Source organism: Aotus nancymaae, unplaced genomic scaffold (assembly GCF_030222135.1).
Source record: "Aotus nancymaae isolate 86718 unplaced genomic scaffold, 86718_ANA_hifiasm-v0.15.2.pri h1tg000032l_0, whole genome shotgun sequence".
NCBI classification, from domain to species: Eukaryota; Metazoa; Chordata; class Mammalia; order Primates; family Aotidae; genus Aotus; species Aotus nancymaae.
The window spans coordinates 25,230,989-25,242,195 of NW_026988445.1; the positions used below are offsets into that span (position 1 = coordinate 25,230,989).

The following is an 11,207-nucleotide window of genomic DNA, read 5'->3' on the forward strand; positions in this document are numbered from 1 at the left end:
AAACGATTATCTCTGCCCATGTGGAAATGAGCATTTCTGGCATATCAAAGCAAAGAAAGTATGGCAATAGTGGATTATATATATTAGAGTTGTCAGGTAAAAATATAGAATGCCCAATTAAATTTGAATTTCAGGTAAAAAACAAAAATGTTTATATATGTCCCAAATATTGCATGAGACATACTCAGACTAGAAAGATTATTTGTTGTTTTCTTGAAATTTATATTTAACTGGACATTCTGTATTTTTATTTACTGACACCTTAATGTGGTGGGCAGAATTCTAAAAATAGCCCCCCAGGAGTCCTATCCTAATCTCTGGAGCCTGTGAACTTGGGAAGCACCCTGCTGGAGAGGCCACGGCATAGCTGTGGGGAGGCTCAGGCTTCAGTTTTTCCATGCCCACCATTTGCCCCTTTGTCCTTGACGGAGTTTCACCAAGTTGGCCATGCTGGTCTCGAACTCCCGACCTCACGTGATCTTCTGGCCTTGGCCTCCCCAAGTGTACTTTGACCAGCAGGGCATGTAGGTGCCCATGCTCCCCATCCTACATGTTCCCAGGTTCTGTCCCATGGCGCAGGCGATGGTCTCCCTCTGAGCTGTGGGTCCACCTCCCTGGCCTAGTTCTCCAGCATCTGCTCACAGGTTCGAGCCACATCACTGAGCTTGAGGCGAGCATAGTCCACTCACTTCAGAGCCATCTGACCGTCCTTCCTTGAAGAGCAGCTGGAGTCCTCATGGGGCTGCCCTGTGGCCACCGGGCGAGGTAGCGGATCTGAGCTGACAGCTCCGCCTCCACGTGTTGCACTGAAGCGGTGAAGGTCGCCGCCTGCCGGTCTAGAAGCCGCTCGTTGGTTTTTTCCTTGGACAATTCTAGGATCACCGTACCTGCATTCTGAAGGATGGCGCCGATTTCCCGTTCGATGTCTTCCAGGGCGCGTAGTCGCTCGTTGGCCAGGCTGTAGGTAGCCATTGTCACTCCGGGAATCCTCCTCAGGAGTTTCTTCTGAGAAACACAACGCTTGTTCCAGAAGTGGCTGTCGGTGTGCGCCTGCGCAGAGGGCCTCATCGTTGCTTTACAGCTAAATTATAGATTAAATTGCTCCCATCGTTAGCCTGGCCTATGCCCAGAAATGAGTGGGGACAGCCAGCCTGTGAGCTAGCAGCAAGGTGGAATCGGCCGTGCTAGACTTCTCTCGCTGTTAATGATCTTTGCAAAGGTGTTTACACTAGAGGGCTGCTTGTGCTGGCCTAGGGACCCACACTGCTCAGAGATGATGGAGACTGAGCCGTGTCAGGTGGCCGTCCACACGGGCCACCCAAGTGGCTCCTCAGAAGGAGGTTGACACCATTTACCCCACCCAGCTTCCTTTAATTCCACAGGAAAATTCCCCCTTACTTCCACGATCAGGTCCATGATCCAGGGAGTCAATACGCAATTTTCTCTGTGCTTTCTTTGACCTAGTAGTTAAAATCATAAGCTCCAGAGGCAGATAAACTTAGGTTTCCTAGTTCTAGAGTTAACTGCCTCTCTAACTTTCAACAAGTTGTTTAATTTCTCTATGCCTCAGTTTCCACATTTGTAAAACAAATTATAACCAAACTCACAGCGTATCGTAAGAATTAAATAATGTAGGTAAGGCGCGGCAGCTCAGACCTGTAATCCCAGCACTTTGGGAGGCTGAGGTGGATGAATCACTTGAAGCCAAGAGTTCAAGAACAGCCTGGCCAACATGGGGAAACCCCATCTCTACTAAAAATATAAAAATCAGCTAGGCATGGTGGTATGTGCCTGTAATCCCAGCCACTCGGGAGGCTGAGGTAGGAGAATCGCTTGAACCTGGGAGATAAAGGTTGCAGCGAGCCAAGGTCATACCACTGCACTTCAGTCTGGGAGACAGGGCAAAATCCCATCTCAAAAAATTATGAAATAGTGTATAAATGTGGTCAGCCTCATGCCTAGCATGTGTTACATTTTTAATAATTGCTGGCCAATATCATTATTGATACGATCATTACTGTGTTGTGTTGTTATTGTGTTCCTTGATATTTCTTTCCTATAAGGCTATGAGCAGCTTTGGAGAGCAGGGACCATATTTTATTTCTATTAATTTTCCTGAATATCTACCATGATGTCTGGCACATAATAAATGCTCCATAATTGTTTGCTGAATGAATGGATCGATGAATCAGCAATTGCTTTGAAGTGTCCCTGCTGGAAAATATGTTTCTATGTTTTTTAAAAAAAAAAAAAGAAAAGAAAAGAAAGGAAAAGTATGCAATGGGTTTGGGATAAGGCCAGAGGTTTTTCTTTCATGTAGGTCTGAGACAATTGTTAGCATCCTTGTGAACTTGGAGAGAGAGAACTGGATGACATACCTTCCAGAGATAGCACATTAGGTGACAGAGAGCCAGCTATGCTTCATTCTTATCCCTATGTAATTTTTAAAAAACAATCAGCTGTACAACTACCCTGTCCAATATCTTGCCTTCTCTCTGCTCATCATCTGTTTCCCTAATTTATCCCCACTTCCAAAGCGAGAAGACTGATCTCAAACTCATGGCTCTGTGGACCTGCCAACATGGAGTTAGTTCACATTTTGCCTGAGGTGTTATAGCCATGTGGATTCACTTGAACAACAGGAAAGCCAAAACCATTCCCAAAGGATTTTAGAAATGACTTTTGGAAGCACATTTAAAAAATTCCCAAATGGATGTGCCCAGAGGAAGAAAAGCCTACAAACAAGTATAATCACCTTCAAAGTGAAAATCTCTCCTATCTCAATTGCATTCTTGAGGGGTTGGTGTTTCCAAGCGTCTGCTAAGACCCCCTACATTTTATGTGTATTATCACATCTCTATTTAAACACAATTCTCTATCTAAAAATGTTCCCATTTGCCATGGAAAGCCTCCAGTGTTTCTAAATTCACATGTACTCTTTGTGTGTGTGTGTGTGTGTGTGTGTGTGTGTGTGTGTGTGAGAGAGAGAGAGAGAGAGAGAGAGAGAGAGACAGAGTCTCACTCTGTCACCCAGGCTGGAGTGCAGTGGTGTGATCTCAGCTCATTGCAACCTCCATCTCCCAGGTTCAAGTAATTCTCTTGCCTCAGCCTCCCAAGTATCTGGGATTACAGGCACAAACCACCACACCCGACTAATTTTTTGTATTTTTAATAGAGATGAGGTTTTATCATGTTGCCCATGCCAGTCTTAAAATCCCAGCCTCAGGCGATCTGCCTGCCTCGAACTCCCAATCTCAGGGGATCTGCCTGCCTTGGCCTCCCAAAGTGCTGGGATTACAGGCGTGAGCCACTGCGCCCAGCCCACATGTACTCTATGAGGAGAGGTTCCTACATTGTTATCCTCGGAAAGAAAGTGTGTTTGTGTGTGTACACACACATGTGTGTGAGGTGGGAAGGTAGAGCTTATGGGTAAATTATCAAAAGATTTCACAGATTCTAGAAGCAGGTCACGTATCTCGGGATCTTCATGCTGGAAAGATTTGTTTGGTTCCTGAAAAACCCATCACCTATGCTTAAAGGGATATTTGCTCACCAAATATTCATTGAGCACTGCTGTACACAGGACTCTGATAAACATTCTAGAAAATAAAGAAGGCTCTGGATGGGTAAGAGTCCAGTTGAGTATAATTATCCAAAGTACAAGAAAAGGCAGAAATGATGCTGGTTATAGCGTTGAATAGAGAGTGATTATTTCTGGCTTGAATGAGCTGGAAAGGCTTCAGAAGGAAGTGAAATTTGAACTCAGTCTTGAAGAACGGGTAGTTTTGTCATTAGTGGAAGAGAAGGAATATGGTGGAAGAACAATCCCAGCAGGTAGATCAAGAAAGAACAAAAGGCAGAGCTGGCAGGTGACTCGGGGATACACTCAGACCTGTTTGTTCCAAGCAGAGCTTTTACATTGGGAAGTAACAGGAGGAAATTTTGCCAAGTGGACATGAGTGTCTAGGAAAGGACCACAATGTCAGTAGTACTAAACAGGACTCATTAGTTTGTAGGGGGTAAAAATAAAATAAATTAATAATGACTTAGCATCCTTCAGGAAAACAAAACAGAAACTCTCAAGTTTTAGGAAAGTAAGGGGAGGGGAGACTCACTTAGCTTGGAAACACATAGAGGCAGTTCAAGGTATCAAGATAACCCTAAGAGAGGGTGCAACAGGGGCCAGGCGCGGTGGCTTACGCCTGATCCCAGTACTTTCGGAGGCCAAGTGGGTGGCAGGCAGATCATGAGGTCAGGAGTTCAAGACCAGACTGGTCAGCATAGTGAAACCCTGTCTCTATTAAAAATACAAAAGTTAGCCAGGTATGGTGGCATGCACCTGTAGTCCCAGCTACTCAGGAGGCTGAGGCAGGAGAATCACTTGTACCCATGAAGCGGAGGTTGCAGTGAGCCGAGACCACAGTATTGCACTCCAGCCTGGATGACAAAGTGAGACAGAAAGAAAAGAGAGAGAGAGAGAGTGTGTGTAATAGGGATTCAGTGGCTCCAATATTCCAAACTCTCATCTATTTCTTTAACTTTCTTCTGTTTGGTTATTTGTATTCTCTTTTAGTACACCAAGTCTTTGCCTGTAGCCCCAACTTTTTAATTTAATTTAATTTTTAATATTTTATTATTTTATATTTTATTTGAGACAAAGTCTCACTATGCTGCCCAGGCTTGTCTCAAACTCCTGAGCTCAAGCGATCCTCCCACCTTGGCCCCCCAAAGTGCTGTAACTAGTATAAGTTACCTCACCAGACAGCCCCAATTTCATAGTCCTCTATTATTGTGATTTCAGAGGCAAAATTGCCTCTTGTACAGCTCCAAACAAAAAATACAAGGGTAGAGTTCTGATTGCTGTGACTTCAGTCACATGACCACCCTACCTGAATCACATGATGATGGGAAAGGGGCATTCTTATGTGATTGGTCAGCCCTGTGTCACACGCCTACTCTGTGAGCCAGGAGAAAGCTTTGTGGATAGGCAGGTGCAATAACCACCAGCCTTCATTGCACCATGCTAAGAGTTTTATTCTTTTATGAATTAATTCACTCCTTCACATAGTCATTTTTTCAGTTTTTTTCTTTTGAAAAAGGGTCTCCTCTGTTGCCCAGGCTGGAGCGTAGTGGCACAATATGGCTCACTGCAGCCTTGAACTCCCAGGGTGAGGGAATCCTTCCACCTCAGCCTCCTGAGTAGCTGGGACCACAGGTGTGTGACACCACACTGGCTAATTTTTGTATTTTTGGTAGAGACCAGGTTTCACCCTGTTGCCCAGGCTGGTCTCGACCTTCTCAGCTCTTACCTTGGCCTTCCAAAGTGCTGGGATTACAGGTTTGAGCCACCACACCCAGCCTGACTTTCATCTTATAGACAATGGAAAATTATTAAAAGATTTTTCGGGGCTGGGCGAGGTGGCTCACGCCTGTAATCCCAGCACTTTAAGTGACCGAGGCGGGCGGATCACCTGAGGTTGGGAGTTGGAGACCAGCCTGACCAACATGGAGAGACCCTGTCTCTACTAAAAATACAAAATTAGCCGGGCATGGTGGCACATACCTAGTCCCAGCTACTTGGGAGTCTGAGGCAGGAGAATCGCTTGAACCCGGGAGGCGGAGGTTGCAGTGAGCAGAGATTGTGCCATTGCACTCCAGCCTGGGCAACAAGAGTGAAATTCTGTCTCAAAAAAAAAAAAAAAAAGAAAGAAAAGAAAAAAGACTTTTCATCTAGTAAGTAACAGAGATTGTAGCGGTCTCCAGGATGCATTAGAATGGAGAAGAAAGCCACAGGACAACCACACAAAAAGTGAGGAAGCCTGAACCAAGCTGGGACAGGGAGGGAAGAAAGGAGGCGGCCAACTGGGTGCTGAGAGGTGGATTATCACTTCATGAAATGGCCCAATAGCCCTCTCTTCAGTGAAGGTCCCATGTATTCCGTAAGATTCCTGGGGCCTTGGCTGAACTTCAAATTTTTTTCTTTTTTGCTTAGTGTCTCTTGCCTAGAACTCCAAAATTTGACCTCTACACTAAGTTGTTTTAGGGTCCAAAACATGATACAGTGAGGACTGGAAAGTGTTTTATACAAGAACTTTTAAAAATGTCTATGAATGTCTAATGCAATGTACAGATTCATCAAATGTCAGCAAATTCGTGATGACCTTGTAGCCAGAACACCCATCTCCTATCCCCATGCCAGGAATAGGCACAATTCTGGCTGGACTTTACCCAGCAGCATAAGCGTAAGCTGAAATTCACCACCCTCGGTATGCCCACAGTCAAGGATTTTGAGCTGTACTTGAGATGAGGCCAATATGATGGTGGAATTGTTAGGGAAACGAATGTAGGAGAGCCCGGGTGACATCATTTTCAAATCAACTCCATCTTAAAACTAGCAAGGCACATTCCTTGCCAGTCACAACCTGTGGTCATAAGATGTTTACCACCAAGAAAACAGCTTCATCACGCCTGCAAGGACAAACTCCTATGACAACAAAATGTCCAGATGTCCCGATATTGCATAACAATGTATGCTTTTAAGGTGACTATAGTTATGCTTTTGATGTACTTACGCACTAAAATGCCAAGGATAACTTTCTTTAAATCAACAAAGTAATAAATGTTGTCATGGTGTCAGCCCACCTGCGTGTAGATATAACTTAGCTTAGCTTTTACATAGATAAGATCCCTATATAAGAAGAATGTAAAACAAAGATGGTGCATTCCTTGTCTTGCTTTCTGAGGACACTCTTACTCTGTAACTGAGTAGCTTTCAATAAACTATCTCTTCTCACTATACTCTGCAACTCACTTTGAATTCCTTCCTGCAAGAGATCCACGAACTCGAGGCCTGAATTGGAACCCTTTTTCCTGATTGGAATGTTTCTCTAGATACAGGCATTTCCTTTATGAAGAAAGAAATCCTTTTACAGCTTAAGCCTTAGGAAAGTGAGTGTCTGTAAGGTAGTTGCCTTCAGTTTTTATTTATGTCATTAGAGAATGACATGATTGGGAGGTGAAGGCTTTCTCCTGAGTTTTCTGCAAAAAGAAAAGGTTTGTTACCATTGGCAATGGTAAAGTCCCACTAGCTATGTGACTGGGTGAGTCACTTCACTGCTCCAGGGTACAAACATCTCTTATGTAAAATGAGCATTAGATCATCTCTAAGCAGGTTGACCGTATAATTAACGTTCTAGAGTGAAAGCCGGTACCTTTGAAATTACACCAAGACAACAGGCATAAACTGGGGCTATCTGGAAAAACTGGAACATATGGTCGTCTCTCTCTAGGAAGTTTTGAAGCTCTAAAGCAGCATGGTTCTCAGGTTCATTGTCTGCACCCAAATCTATTCCTTGGGATGTTCTTGACGTTATAAACTTCCCTCTGGGCAGGATAAGCTTATTGTGTTTTAAGGACTAGTTTAACTTAGTGGAAATGCTCATCTCTCCCTGAGCTACAGGAGAGGTACATACGCGGGCTTCGGTTGCTGCTGGGGAATAGTCAGCTCTGCCATGTCTTATCTGAGTAAAATCAAACTCCAGACGTAATCTTCTCCCACAAGGGAGAAGATCCTGAGAGAGAATAATTTTTCTCCACAACTGGGGACCTGGGTGATCATGAGCCAGTTCTAATACTTTTCTGTTCTAGGAGTGATCTTCGCTGAGCATGGAGGCTCACACCTGCAATTGCATCACTTTGGGGGCTGAAGTGGGAGGAATGCTTGAGCCCAGGAGTTTGAGACCAGCCCTAGCAACACTGGGAGACTCTGTCTCCAAAAAAAAAAAGGGGGAGTCATTTAAAATACCAAAATTAAAAAAAAAAGTGTTTAAAAAGATTATAGTAAAGTCTGGCCAGGCACAGTGGTTCATGCCTATAATCCCAGCACTTTGGGAGGCAGAGGCAAGTGGATCCTGAGGTCAGGAAATCAAGACCATCCTGGTTAACATGGTGAAACTCTGTCTCTGTTAAAAATACAAAAAAAATTAGTCAGGCATGTTGGCATCCTCCTGTAATCTCAGCTACTCAGGAGGCTGAGGCAGGAGAATCGCTCTGAACCCAGGAGGCAGATGTTGCAGGGAGCCGAGATCACGCCACTGCACTCCAGCCTGGCGACAGAGTGAGACTCCATCTCAAAAAAAAAAAAAAAATTGTAGTAAAGACTGGTGTGCATTGTGTGCATATATCACTGTCTTTCAATTGTGGCAATGACAATAACCATGATTTTTGCTATCCCTATAGCAAGAATCATGCTTCTCATTGGAGGAATTATGGAAGAAACCTATGAGCTGTCTTTTTTACCTGCATATTGGCGGCAGGAGTTGCAATTTTCAATTCAGGGCTAACCTATTTCACTTATTAATACATTCATTCCGCAAATGTTTTATGATTATAAACTATGCACCAAACATTGGGTGGGAGACCCTGAATGAAGTGGGAAATACAAGTGAAATAAGTGGTCAAGACTGGGCATGGTGGCTCACACCTGTAATCCCAGCACTTCAGGAAGCTGAGGCCGGCAGATCACCTGAGGTTGCAAAATGGAGACCATCTTGGCTAATAGGGTGAAATCCCATCTCTACTAAAAATGCAAAAATTAGCCAGGCGTGGTGGCACATGCCTGTAATCCCAGCTACCTGGGAGGTTGAGGTAGGAGAATCCCTGGAACTCGGTAGGTGGAGGTTGCGGTGGGCTGAGATCACGCCATTGCACTCCAGTCTGGGTGACAGAGTGAGACTATGTCTCAAAAAAAAAAAAAAAAAAAATTGAGTAGTCAATCGATGATCACAATATAACATTATAATTGGTGGAATAGAAATCTCAACAAAACACTAAAGGAACACGTATTTTGTGAGATAGTTTATTTCTGTCTTTAAATGGTTTTCTTGCCTACATCATTTAAAATGACCTCAACTCATGAAAATGCAGGGATATAGTTAACCACCTGGCCATCCATTTCTACTGTGCTTCACAACCCAGAGGAGCTGGGTAAGATTGAATTTCTTGGTGGTGGTACTGGATTGACATGCAATGTAGTCACACCAAAGTGACATCATATATGTATGAATCTCATCTTGCTGGAAAGAATCTCAGTCTCATCCATACTTTGTATCTCTTTTCATTTATTTTATTTATTTCCTTCTCTGTTTGTTCGCATACACACTTAGTCACACATCTGGTGCCTTTCTGGGACACATATTCATCCCTGCCTTATTCACTGTTTCACACGCTCACTGTCCTGAGCACATTCACATCCCTATCACTCATGCTGTCGAAGTCTCTTCCACACTGAATTTCTCACTCTTAAATACACATGACCTCAAGTTTGTAATTTCCTACAGATGCTCTCTGTCCCAGGAGACAAATTCTCTCTCCTCTGAGCACAGGGCTATTCTCCAACAGTCTCGCTTTCAAAGGCACACACCCACATCTGCAGGCACTCACGCTTTTGTCGACAGCCCCTCCCACACCTCAGGCGTCTCACTGGTGATCGGAGTAGGGACAGGAGACAGGATGGGTGGAGGAGATACCAGTAAGTCATCTGTCCTCCACCCACATTTTCTTTCTTAATTTGTTTTCTTGAATTTCTTCCTTTCTTTCTGGTAAGCAGGGAGGAACTTACTGAGTAGCACGGTAGGACTGTTTCCAAGTGTCACTGTGGTGCTAAGGATGAATGAAGGGGAGAAGGCGTCTCTTAGAGTGTATCATTGGAGGAGGCAGAGAAACATTTCACTGTCCCCAAAGAGAAAGACCAGTCTCACTAAACAGCTACTCTTTAAGAATTCTTACCACTGCGCCATTTTGTTGACATAAGGCACTGTGTCGCTATGAAACAAATTGGAACTCTAGCAGAGAAAACATATCAAATTATTTGAAAGCCTAAACATTTTAGGCTTTGAAGGCCATATGATCTCTGCTGCAGCTTCTCAACTTGGCCATTATAGAGTGAAAGCAGCCATAGACAATATATAAATCAATGTGTGTGGCTGTGCTCCAATAAAACTTTATCTGTAATGCTCTCATTTTTCTTCAGAATGAATAATTTTTATTTTTGCCATTTACTAAAAGTTTCCATGAAGAGGAACAGTCTGAGTTGGTAACCAAATTTTTTGAGGTCTTGCTTAGGCAGGACTAATACAATTTTTTTTTTTTTTTTTTTTTAAGCTTTATTTGATGGGCACAGTGGCTCACGCCGGTAATCCCAGCACTTTGGGAGGCTGAGGTGGGCGGATCACCTAAGGTCAAGAGTTCGAGACCAGCCTGGCCAATATGGTGAAACCCTGCCTCTACTAAAAATAAAAAAATTAGCCAGGTGAGGTGGCGGGACCCTGTAATCCCAGCTACTTGGGAGGCTGAGGCAGGATAATCACTTGAACCTGGGAGGTGGAGGTTGCAGTGAGCCGAGATCATGCCAGTGTTCTCCAGCCTGGGCAACAAGAGTGAAATTACAGCTCAAAAAAAAAAAAAAAGTAAACTTTATTTATAAAAAAGGCAATGGGCTGAATTTGGACCGTGGTCTCTCATTTGCAGATTCCCAATCTATGTAAATAACATCATGTTTTGCTCTATTTTTTTTCTCTTTTTTTGTGGTTATCATTTAACTTGAAAATGGCTAGATAACTTTTTCATCAAATTTGGAAGATTTGTTTATGATGGCCAGACATAAAAAACTGGATATATACTTTGAAAACAAAATACTCTTTTGGTGACCCTAGTGCCATGATGAAAGGTGAGAGATAATTGCCTGACAGGGACACGTGACACCTGTCATGGCCGCCTCCAGGGGCTCCTGGAGTGCCAGGGTTCTGCTGCCGGCTGCCAGAGACACCTGGTGTAACAGACCCAAGGGCTCCTTGGGACCCAGGGAGACAGAGGGGCCCGCAACAACCAGGAAATTTCAGGAAACAGGCTGATGCGCCAGGCGGGAGAGGAAGAGATAGTGGCCCTGAGCGGCCCGGGAATGTGGTGAGCGTGGTGTTTGTAGACCTGTCAGGCTGGCGGATCCCAGTGAGCAGTAGAGTCAGGGACAGTGTCGTCCACCTGACCCCATGCCATGGGGTGACCCTGGAAGGCGCCTGTGAAGCCTTCCTAGCACGCTCCAGCTGCCATGTGCATGTGAGCAAAGACCGCCTGGACCTTCTGCCTCCTCCTGAAGAGACGGAAGACAACCTGCTAGACGTGGCCTCCCTCCTCCAGGCGAGCTCCCCGCT

At 44.4% G+C, this 11,207-nt stretch overlaps 1 non-coding gene and 1 pseudogene across 1 annotated transcript; one reads left to right on the plus strand and one right to left on the minus strand.

Annotated features, from left to right (window-relative positions):
* Positions 1–619: 619 nt before the first annotated feature.
* Positions 620–972, minus strand: LOC105711105 (mediator of RNA polymerase II transcription subunit 11-like; annotated as a pseudogene).
* Positions 973–10,010: 9,038 nt separating this feature from the next.
* Positions 10,011–10,130, plus strand: LOC135277629 (U5 spliceosomal RNA). The gene has a single exon (XR_010345239.1). It is a non-coding gene; the product is annotated as a U5 spliceosomal RNA (small nuclear RNA).
* Positions 10,131–11,207: the final 1,077 nt, after the last annotated feature.